Here is a 12,003-nt window from a genome sequence, read left to right on the forward strand (position 1 = left end):
TGGTCCTGCGGTCCTTCCCCCAAAGTTCCACCCTTCTCGGCCCTTACACTGTGACGTGTTCCTTCCTTCTTCCTACATGACCCCTACTAGGTGGACCGCACGAACATATCGTCGCTGCGCGAACAATCCGCGTATCTATCAGTTCAGTTCCTACACATTATTTTCCTTAACAGTGGTGAAGCCTTCCAGCCTATGAATATACAGTCCATCAGAACAATTTTTGTTGTGTTCATATTCCTTTGCTTGCGTTTAAAGGAAAATGGACCTTAAACACATTATAGGCCTACTAAAGTAGAGCGCAAATACGTCATGTAAATGAACATTCCTACAGTGCAGTAGACCTACGGTAAGGTTCATTTTACTTTACACGGAAGCATAGAAAAAAAGTTCAAAAAGAAAATTGTTCTGATGGGGTGCATATCTACACGTGGCTGGGAGGCGTCGCCAATCTTGTGGAAAATAACGCCTAGGAAGAACATCGTTAGATACGCCGTATTGTTCGCTCAGCGACGATATGGTAAAACGAAATTCTACCGGACAGCAATTTTCTCATTGCCAAGATAGGCTATATTTCTGTTTATTCAGAGGCCTACAAATACATTATACAGTAAGGGTAAAATAAATATGATGCGTAGATTAAGATGGTCAGAATATAAAATAAATATATATCTCTAAATAGCTGCGTTATCCAAAATAGAGGGTGTAAGACGTTTTCCTTAATGGTGAACCATTCTGAGAAATGCCATATTTTCCCCTTTAACATATTTTTGAATGCTGATTCAGTACCTAACTTAATAATTAAAATGAAATACCTCTCTAAAAATGAAAGAGAGCCGAAGTGGTAAGTGTAGGCTATATGTTAGATTTTCACCGTCATCCTGCACTACACCTAGGGAAAGATTTAACGGTGAGGGATATGAATGAAAGCTGAATATCTTCCACATGAGTGTTGCTTAGCTAAGAGAACATTATAGTGGAGACAAGCAGTACCCCGTTTTAAAAATGTTTACTGGGGAGACTAGCTTGGCAGGTATAGTCACGGCCAGGTAACAAAGACATGTAAGAGCTATGGCCACAATGTAATAAAGTGCTGCAAAAATTTTACCGTGCAAATAATGTTAAGTAAGTTAATTTTTGCATGGTAACACCCTACTTTTAAGAAATACATAACTTAACTTATAAACATTTACTTGCAAATCTATATTGCATGTAGATAATATGCATGATGATTAATTATAATTGGAATTTAATGTTAAGGAGTCTCGAACGAAAATGTTCCTCTATTTTACTTAATTTTATCTTAAGTCGAAACAATGCCGTAACATTTATTTAATATAATATGGAAGTATTTTTAAATACAATATAGTCGCTGCAGTGCCAAAACAGCGAAGGTGAAAATGCTTTTCCTATCGAATACTTCCCTTAAGAATGGTCACGCCTCCCAGACGCATATTCATATGCAGTCCGTCAGAACACTTTTCGTTAAGTTCATTTTCCTATGCTCGTGTGTAAAATAGAATGAACCTTAAATATATTTTCCCATCATACGTACCTGGAGAAAGTCGAAGAGCTGTTGGAATTCAGCAAGTAATTTCAGGAACATCCAACACCTGCCATATTTAGAGGTACAGTTCCTTTTCTGGAGATTGTATATGCATATCCCTTCCTTTCACAAATAACACATCTATCACCAATTAACATTTCATAGGAAGTAGCGTTCGACAGACCCAGACAGAATATTAAAATATGATTTATTGCATGTCCCGGTCTAGAAAGCCAAGAATAACGGCCGAGAGGAATCGTCGTGCTGACCACACGACACCTCGTAACCTGCAGGCCTTCGGGCTGAGCAGCGGTCGCTTGGTAGGCCAAGGTCCTTCAAGGGCTGTAGTGCCATGGGGTTTGGTTTGGTTAGGTCTTTTTATTGCATGTTGAAATTTCCACATTATCTTTTCCATACCTATTGTTAAAAAGAGAATGTGCTTTAAGAAATGATTATTGCATTATATTCATTGAGGCAGGATCGTCGGTTCTGTCATAGGATGGGTTTGCTCGATATTATAAGATACCGTACTCTGACAAATGCTACATTTTCCCCTTTAACATACTTTTGAATGCTGATTCAGTATCGAAGTGAATAATTAAAATGAAATACTTCTCTAAAAATGAAAGAGAGCCGATGTGGTGTGCGTATGTGTTAGATTTTCACCGTCATCCTGCAATACATCTATTAGAACTAGGGAAAGATTTAAAGGTGAGGGATATGAATGAAAACTGAATATCGCAATTTGTGAAAGCTGAATTAAATACGTAATGTATACATATATTCCTACAGTACGGCACAGTAAGGTTCATTTATTTATCTTTCGCTAAGCTGTTAATAATTTATGACAAATAAGATGGAATCAGACCTATTATTTTTAGCATATATTCGCTGCCGGGGCAAAACCTCTTATGTGAAATATTTTAGCTTAGAACTTTGGCCGGTAAGGTTCTGTCCTCTAAGGTGCAGTATTCTGTGAGTATTGTCGAGGCATTCTCGATCTTCATGATGTAGGTTCTGCGGGTCAGTATGTAGCCAAAAATATTAACACATAGGAGGTTTTGTCCCGGCAACGACGATATGATTAATACTAATATATCTGTAACGATTGTGAAAAACCGGGTAAGTGACAATGCACTTCCTAACCATTATTTTCCTTAAGACTGGTCACGCCTCTCAGCCACGTACGGATATACAGTCCATCAGAACAATTGTCTTAATGTTCATTTTCATATGGTGTGTACAGGAAAATGAACCTTACCTACCTTGTAGCATAGGCCTGCTGCAGAAATGAATGTATGATACCTTCCTACAGTATAAAGCATGTAAGATTCATTTTCCTGTGCAAATGGGCATAGGAATATGAGCACACGGACAATTGTTCAGATGGAGTGCATATCGGTACGTGGCTGAGAGGCGTGACCAGTCTTTAGGAAAATCATGTTTAGGAGGTACATTCACAGTTACACGGTTTTTCGCAATCGTTATAGATATTAAGCCTAGTCGGGACGAAGGAGGAACATATTGCTGCTATTATTATTATTATTATTATTATTATTATTATTATTATTATTATTATTATGGAACAGAAACAGTTTATATCATATATATAACTAATAGCAAATCAATAAATGAAGTGGTATGGCCTAGTATATTCGATTTCAGTTCTTGCCCAAACATTTTTATTTGGCTATCACGAACTACAGTGCGCTAAACATCAGCTTTAAAGCCTAGTGATTCTAAGTCACATCACACTCCCCACGATATTTCTGGGAAGCTGACCTCTTTGAGATCTGAGGGGCGAATGCTGGCGATGTTAATGGCTAAGATACGCAGAATGTTGTTTTCTCTCATCACATCCGCGTGCACGACAGTACCGTAATTCAAGTCCCATGACACCTACCCCAATCCCATGTAAGAATAAGTATAGTTATGCAGGTTACCATCGATTGCACAATTAATACACGTTAAAAGTTTGAAGACACACTAGGATACGGGTAGAATGACCAAGGACGAATGAAGCCCCTGAACAAAAAATATGCTCATGAATTTCTAGAGTAGGCTAATTTTACCTTTACCGGTGCATATCGACGGCTTACTTCTAAAACCTCGTATGTCCCAATGCTCTACGTACCCATAATATTCTTTAAGACTGGTCACGCCTCCCAGCTACATATTTATATGCAGTCCATTAGAATAATTTTCGTTGTGTTCATTTTCCTATGATAATGTGTAAAGGAAAATGGATCTTACCGTACCGTATCGTAGGGAAGTTGTTTGCATGGCGAATTTACGCACTCCTACAGTATAATGTATTTAAGGTTCATTTTCCTTTACACATTAGCATAGGAAAATGAACACAACGAACACTGTTCTGATGGACTGCATATCTATACGTGGCTGGGAGGCGTGACCAGTCTTAAGGATAGTAATTGATAGGAAGAGCATTGAGACATACGAGGTTTTAGAAGTAAGCTGTCGATATTCTGAACAGGGGACATGAAAAACTTTGTCGATCACAAAACTGAATTATTGTGTCAAATATGAAAAATCGGGACTGTAAAGAGTTTTGCTTCCTTAAAACATCAGCTCTCTCAATTCTTCAGTATTATTAACATTTGATTAATGGTTGTAATATTAAGTAATTACGTAACCTTGTAGCATGTGGCCAGAAGGTATCAATGTTAAATCGGCGTGATATATTCAGTTACCGAAAGATATTCCTGGCATTTCTTCATCACAAAGGGATCCGGCTCCATGTCTAAATGGTTAGCGTGCTGGCCTTTGGTCCAGAGGTCCCGGGTTCGAGTCCCGGCCGAACCGCGGATTTTAACCTTAAATCGTTAATTCCAATGGCTCGGAGGCTGGGTGTGTGTTACGTATTCAGCAATAGAAATAATCCTAGGTAGGGCCCTCATCTTCGCAGACATGCAGGTCGCCTAATAGACCGTCTACGAGAAAAAGACCCGCACCAGGCCCCTTCGGAGGTCATACGCCATTGTTATTATCACAAAGGGATCAAATGCTGTTGCTTCTACTACTATTAATATTTCTACAAGAAAGAAAGAGGAAGATGATAAAGAGAAGAAGCATTGGCACTTTGCCCTATAAACTGAAATGACACAGTTTTAGGAATACGTTTTGCATTAGCATCTGATAATTTCCTTGCTTTTTTTTTCCGAGGTTATGCAGATAGTTTGTAATGCCACTCATTTAACTCCTCCTCTATTTATGAAGAATCTTCAGATCTAGAGGAATGTCATTAGTTAGCCTATAGCAAACAAGATCATGTTCAGTTCACATTTATGACGAAGTCCCAGAAATTCTAGTCACTTTCTGCAATTTGTTTCTGTACAGAGGATAATAATAATTCGTCATTAATTGTTGCATAATTCGGTATTTTAAGTCCAATATTTTTGTAGTTAATATTTCAAGCGGTCCCATTACTTCAATAACGTAATGGCAGTAGGAAGTGTTGGACTACTGTAATCCCTGAGAGCTAAAGAAAAGTTAGCGTCCACATTTAGAGGCTAAAATGAATAGAAAGCACTCTTACAGAAGAGTAGGCCTACGGCATTTTATGCCTCAACTACTAATATCAACATATTCTTTTAAATACTAGATTCTAAACATAATATAGACACTTTAAGCATACAAATATTTTTGTTAAAAATGTTATATTAAGGCCGTCATGCCATCAATTCACCGAATGCGACAACGGTGACCCCTTGAAGTACATACAGTAGGCCTATTTGCTGAAGACATATTTCCCATGTCGTTCTGTAAATTGCACGTAAGTCCGTTAAATCAAGTGATATTTTCTTATACATCTGTCGATAAAAAAATAATAATTGATTTGTGTAGGCCTGTGCGTTTTGGGAAACTAAAAATTGTCGTTATATTTTAATTATATGACTACAAATCCAGATAAAAATTTGTCTTTCTTTCATTCTATATTAATTCCCTACTTACCTAGGTAAAGTAGAGCAAATAGATACTTAGGTTAACTAATGTCTGACTGTGATTCAGACCATGGGTCACAGTGCAGTGGAGGTTAATAAATTCGCTAGCATTCATACTCATATTGTAGGCCGAAGTAATAATGTTACTTTCTTCAACATTCCTTCAATGGCTATAGATTCTATGTGATGTTAACGCATGTAAAATTTTTCAGCACAGCAGTTGTTTAACGTGGCGAAGGCCACAGCCGGGCTGAGTGGCTCAGACCCTTGAGGCGCTGGTCTTATGACCCCAGCTTGGGAGGTTCGATCCTGGCTCAGTCCGGTGGTATACGAAGGTTCTCAAATACGTTATCCTCGTGTCGGTAGATTTACTGGCCCGTAAAAGAACTCCTTCAGAACAAAATTCCGCCATCTCGGCGTCTCCGAAAACCATCAAAATTAATCAGTGGGACGTAAAACCAATAACATTGCACTGAAGAAAACGGAAGGATAACGACTTATCGACTCATCGTAGACTGCAAGACAAACATATATAATGATTAGGGCCTATTATTATTATTATTATTATTATTATTATTATTATTATTATTATTATTATTATTATTATTATTGCCTAGTTCTTGTTGTTTTCAACTGAATAGCAGGCACGTGTATGATCCGTCGTGTATTTGCTGGCATCAAGTTCCAAAGCACTTTGGTCTCGGAATGGTTAGCCTATCTGAGACTTCCCTCATACATGCAGTATGGCAACAATGCAGAGGAAAAGAAGCTTATAGTTTAAAGTGATAGCTGATATGGGGTCCGCATCTATAGGATCCCCATTTTTACATACAATCGGAAACATACGGTAGTGAGTGCCGCATTTAAAAATTCCACGGGCATAGGCCAGGATTCGACCATGACCACCTTTTTGGGAAGACCATGATGGCATCACTCAGCTACCATGTCCCCAGTAACAGAAGAAAAGCAAAAAAACAGCGTTGTATTCTTTGTACAGGCCACGAAGGCCCTTGTAGGAATCGAAGGTAAAGACTTCAAACTATCCGTAACGTCGGCACTAAATAAGACCGAGTGACTGGCTCTATGTCCGGCCGCCTTTGCCACAAGAAATTAAACCCGAACTCATCTACGATGAAGGAGTGAACCACCAGACTACATGCCTCTACAGAGGTGGAAATATCTTTTCCGAATTGTTCGGCTTCCTAACAGGGAATCGAACCTACATCCCTTCGGGTGAACCGAACACGTCTTTACTACTTCGGCTAGGTAGATCCTCAAGTAACAGAACAACTTCCCTGTTCGAACTGAATGATGTCAATTCTTGGAGTAAATCATGAATTAAAATTTCCGTCCCAAATGTTTACTTTCTAAAATTTCAACTTTGTAGGTTAACATACTCACAGAAACTCTTATCCAAATACGTAGAATAGTTAAGTTACCCCTCCCCCCACAAAAAGCTATGTCAAAATTCGTGCCCTTATCAGTCTCACCTCAACTCACCTCTCATATTTATGATTGCAGGGTAAACGCGGTGCCAGCTTGCAGTGAAGAAGACAAAGCCACCATCCCTGCTGTCACCTGGAGGGAGTAAAAGAGAAATAACAATCAGTGAATGTGCCGCCCAATCCATGGACTGAGAAAAGTAACACGGAACGATTTTTAAGTTACAGAACGTAAAGCTAACGAGGATATAAACGTTAACCATTCAGTGTTCTTAATGTTGAAGAACTAAGTTTGAAAAATTATATTCCGAAAGCTTCCTAAAATGTCACCGGTTAGTTTTATTTAACCAGGAGCCCAAGTTCCACGGTTTCCTGTACGCCTATTAACTAATTAGACAAATTGGTCTACCGCGTGAAATTTCCATTCCTTACCCTTGTTTTATTTCTGCCCTTGGCCTTTTTTGTAGTTGAACAATGAGTAAGTCAGATGCCACAAAGTGTGGCATAAATTTTATAGAGTTCACTGAATTCGTTAAATTAGTAGATAGAAACAAAAGTCTAACGGGCTATTATTATTATTATTATACTGTGTGTTTCCGGAAATGTATATAGCTTATACCTAAATGAGATGTTAGGCTTCTACAGACAGCAATCATGGTCATCATCCATTTCATTTAATATATAAAGGCCAATCTCTGAATCAGTTTCAAAATTCCATTCATTATTATGATTTTTAATTAATTGCAAATTAATATTCTTAAACGTTATCCTCGGGTCATGCAGTTCACTTATCCTACGCTACTAATTAAAATTTTCCTGTCTTCAAACACTGGTCACACGTTTTGCTTGCTTGTGTGTGTGTGTGTGCATGTGTGTGTTTCAGTTTTTGTTGCTTTGCTGTTTGAATGTATTCATTTTACCTTTTGTTCGAGACAGGGCTTAGTCCAGACCTCTATTTTTAATAACAGCATTGTCAAAGCTTTCTTTTAACCACTGCATGACCACTTGAAAAGAAAGGTCGACGGCTCTTGGGTCCCCCTGCCCTTTCCCCCTAGGTCCACAACCACCCTGTTGCTCTTCTTTGACTCTGCACCCAGTTATCCCCTCCTCCTCACATCTCCACGCGCGATTCATAAACAATTTTTGGTAAACATAAAAGAAACGAAAAAAGTTAAGTATAGGTTTCTAGTGAGCATGTGGTAATTCACTTAGCAGTGTAGACGTGATGAAGGGTTTAGTCAGTGCTCATATGGTCCTCATGGGCCAAGGACGGGCGGGCATTTCGGGTGGCCTGCACTAACGGGTCGTTCGTTACTCTCAACAGTACTAAACATTCTTGTTGTAAACTTGCTTTAGACAATGTGGCGACAGGTTGTACCAATTTTCGTGTAGTGGTTGCAGGCTTATTAGGTTTGCTTTATCAGTATCTCTCTCTCTCTATACTTCAATTAAAGGAGGAGGTAATTGCGTACTAGTAGACGAACATCGTTTCAATATTGCGGGAATATGGCGACATTTAACATCTCGGAGATCCATCCAGTTCATTAGCTTGTCTCCCTTTTTCTTGTTTTCTTACGAGATGGCGTTGCGCGATGCGGCGTGTTCCTCTAGTCAACCAGTCGCATTAAGATTGTCCTTGCGAACACGTGCTAATTCTTGAATGTTGTGCGGTGCCTCAGCGAGTGAATGAGAGGGTGGGGAAGGAAACCAGCAGCCCAGACTCGGGCTTACGACACGACACGCACTACTGCCTCCAGGTATGTAAAATCCTCACAGTTTGACATAGCCAAAATTTATCTCACGGTGAGTATATTCACTTTCACCACACTATCACTGCCAAGAGGAACAGCTGGGGAAGGATATTTTATAAATATATCTAGGCAATATCATAGTGCCCAAATTAAGAGTGCCCCATTTCTATCAATAGCCCTATTCAATAGGTACCGTAATTTCAAACGACATTTTTTTATCTCTTTCTTCTTTTATCTTTTGAGTGTCTTTATCTCCAGTCTCTCTGCTTTATCTCACTTTCTCCACTTTACATAGACTCGTGTGTCACTCCTTGTGTTTCATTTCTTGCATATCTTTAATTTCATTCTGCTTATGCACACCAAGAACGCAGCTATAGCCAGTTGGGGCGCAATAGACAATTTACAGACTATTTTATTTACTGGGTATATTATTTTAGTATTATATACTGCACCCATATCCCTTGCCTGACAAGAGTACAATACCGAAAAAGACATCCTGATCGAAATAAATAATCAAACCAAAAACACAGATAAAGATATTCTCCCGAAGAAAAATTACCTAGAATATCGTCGCTGCGAGAGGAATATCGCGCATCTGACAATACACTTCCTATCCATTATTTTCCTTAAGAATGATCACGCATCCCAGCCATATATGAATATACAGTCCATCAGAACAATTTTCGTTGTGTTCATTTTCCTAGGCTTCTGTTTAAAGGAATATAATCTTAAATACATTACGATCTAGGACTGCGAAAATACGTTATGCAAACGTACGCTACATTCCTACTGTAGAGTACGGTGACTTCAGGTTGATACGTTTCAGAAATTACAGGCAACTATGGCATTGTATACACATATATCGGAGGACAGTTAATTTGCTTGTGCAAATTCTACTGAATTATGTTTAAATGGTTACGTAAGATAGGGCAAATCAAAGAACATATCGACGGCTTACTTCTAAAACCTCGTATGTCCCAAAGCTCTTTGTACACATTATATTCCTTAAGACTGGTCACGCCTCCCAGCCACATATTTATATGCCGTCCATTACGATAATTTTCGTTGTGTTCATTTTCCTATGATGATTTGTAAAGGAAAATGGATCTTACCATACCGTATTGTAGTGATGTTGTTTGCATGGAGAATGTTTCGCACTCCTACAGTATCATGTATTTAGGGTTCATTTTCCTTTACACGTTCGCATAGGAAAATGAACACAACGAACATTGTTCTGATTGACTGCATATCTATACGTGGCTGGGAGGCGTGACCAGTTTTAAGGATAATAATGGCGAGGAAGATCATTGAGACATACGAGGTTTTAGAAGTAAGCCCTAGATATTTGGAACCAACGAATTAATGTGTACTGAGGTCCAATAAAATGTTTGTTGCAATAGAAAAGTAACCCCATTTCTATTTTAAAATCTATCATGTGGACTTATTTCAATTGTTTTTTTAAAGAACTGGCTCTTGTTACTGGTACAAATATCCATTTACTGCACTTGAATTTAATTCCTATCGTCATTACCTCACATGTTATGTATAGAGATCATTTGAATTTCTTGCTTTTTATCCATCTCCAACGCTTCATATCTATGAAATAATTTTTCTCGAACATGTTCAACGCATTTATTTTACACACGCGTATTATAATAAACAGTAAGTACTTTTGACCAGCGTTGTGGCCAATTCCTGCCTTTACAGGAATGGTTGAGAACATTTCTGTTCTACTTCAGTTATATCGTTGGCCGTTGAAGATAAAAACAAAACTACAGTTAAAATGCTTAACACTTTCTCCAGTCTTGAACGATGTGCCCTAACTAATGTCCACATGTAAACGAATGAACATTAAATCTGGCATACAAAGTCGAAGTGCAACTGTGTTATGGAGGACAGTTCTTTTCTACTCCTCCTCCAGCTAATAGCATACAGTCATCTGTTCAACAACTACGCCCCGTTTAGGTGTACAGTCTCTAGAACCGCCGTAAGCGACAATTCATCAATAGTATTGCCTTTAGTTAAATCTCAGTCCATAATTTGCTTATTAAAACCAAATATGAAGACACTGAATTGTGTTCTATATCACAGATTCCGTAAAACGGAGAGAACAACTTTTCTTCCAAGATACTTGTATTGGCCACTCTTTTTACTCTAAACTGCAGTGTTTCTTAGTCATTGATTAATCACATTTAAAATGTGGGTATGATTTTATAAAATAGTTGACATCTCTCTTTATTTAGATTAACAAAGACAAAGTCACCTCCGTACAGGCCATGAAGACCCTTGGAGGAGTGGATGGTAAATGCTTCCACCATTGTTAACCGAGGCACATGATGGGGTAGAGTGGTTAGCTCTACGCCCGGCCGCCTTTGCCCCCAGGAATTAACCTAGTACTCATTTTTGGTGTAGGCTGAGTGAACCTCAGGGCATTATGCACCTCCGGAAGTGGAAATCTCGTTTCTTAAATTTTACGACTTCCTGATGGGAATCGAACCCACGTCCTTCCGAGCGAACCGACCACACCTTCACCGCGTCGGCCAGGCAGCCCCTCTTTATTTAGGTTAGCCTATACTAAACTTGAACTCATACTAACAGTAGGAAACCAAAATTAGAGTGCTTTTTGTGATAAATCGTGCATTTCACCTCCTTCTTCATTACTGACTATTGATAAAGAATGCATAATCCCGTGTAGAAACGTATGTACTTATTACACCCATTACGTGCTTTGATTATCCAATAGTGTGTGCTCGTTTAGCATAATTACTAGTGTGTGTAACGTTAATTATCTGGACTGGGATTGGGAAAATTGTTATAAGACTGCATGAAGTGTACTATCCCACTAATATCGAGTGGCGTATGTGGTTGAAACTCGTGCAAGTACCGTCGTCGTAACACCACAACTCAAATCGCTCTAACGCTTGAGCTAAGCAAGTAGTTGACCCTCTCAAAAGCACAAAGACATATATCGACGACTTACTTCTAAAACCTCGTATGTCCCAAAGCTCTTTGTACCCATTATATTCCTTAAGACTGGTCACGCCTCCCAGCCACATATTTATATGCGGTCCACTGCGATAATTTTCGTTGTGTTCATTTTCTTATGATGATGTGTAAAGGAAAATGGATCTTACCATACCGTATTGTAGGGATGTTGTTTGCAGGGGAATTTTTCGCACTCCTACAGTATCATGTATTTAGGGTTCATTTTCCTTTACACGTTGGCATAGGAAAATGAACACAACGAACATTATCCTGATGGAGTACATATCTATACGTGGCTGGGAGGCGTGACCAGTCTTAAG

At 38.8% G+C, this 12,003-nt stretch overlaps 1 long non-coding RNA gene across 2 annotated transcripts in view; it reads left to right on the plus strand.

Moving 5' to 3' along the window:
• Nucleotides 1–8,579: 8,579 nt before the first annotated feature.
• LOC136863038 (uncharacterized) overlaps nucleotides 8,580–12,003 on the plus strand; it is a 639,732-nt gene continuing 636,308 nt past the window's right edge. For both annotated transcript variants that reach the window (XR_010859138.2, XR_010859139.2), the window contains exon 1: nucleotides 8,580–8,704. This is a non-coding gene — a long non-coding RNA (uncharacterized lncRNA). The remainder of the gene's footprint in view (nucleotides 8,705–12,003) is intronic.

Source organism: Anabrus simplex, chromosome 2, assembly GCF_040414725.1.
Source record: "Anabrus simplex isolate iqAnaSimp1 chromosome 2, ASM4041472v1, whole genome shotgun sequence".
NCBI classification, from domain to species: Eukaryota; Metazoa; Arthropoda; class Insecta; order Orthoptera; family Tettigoniidae; genus Anabrus; species Anabrus simplex.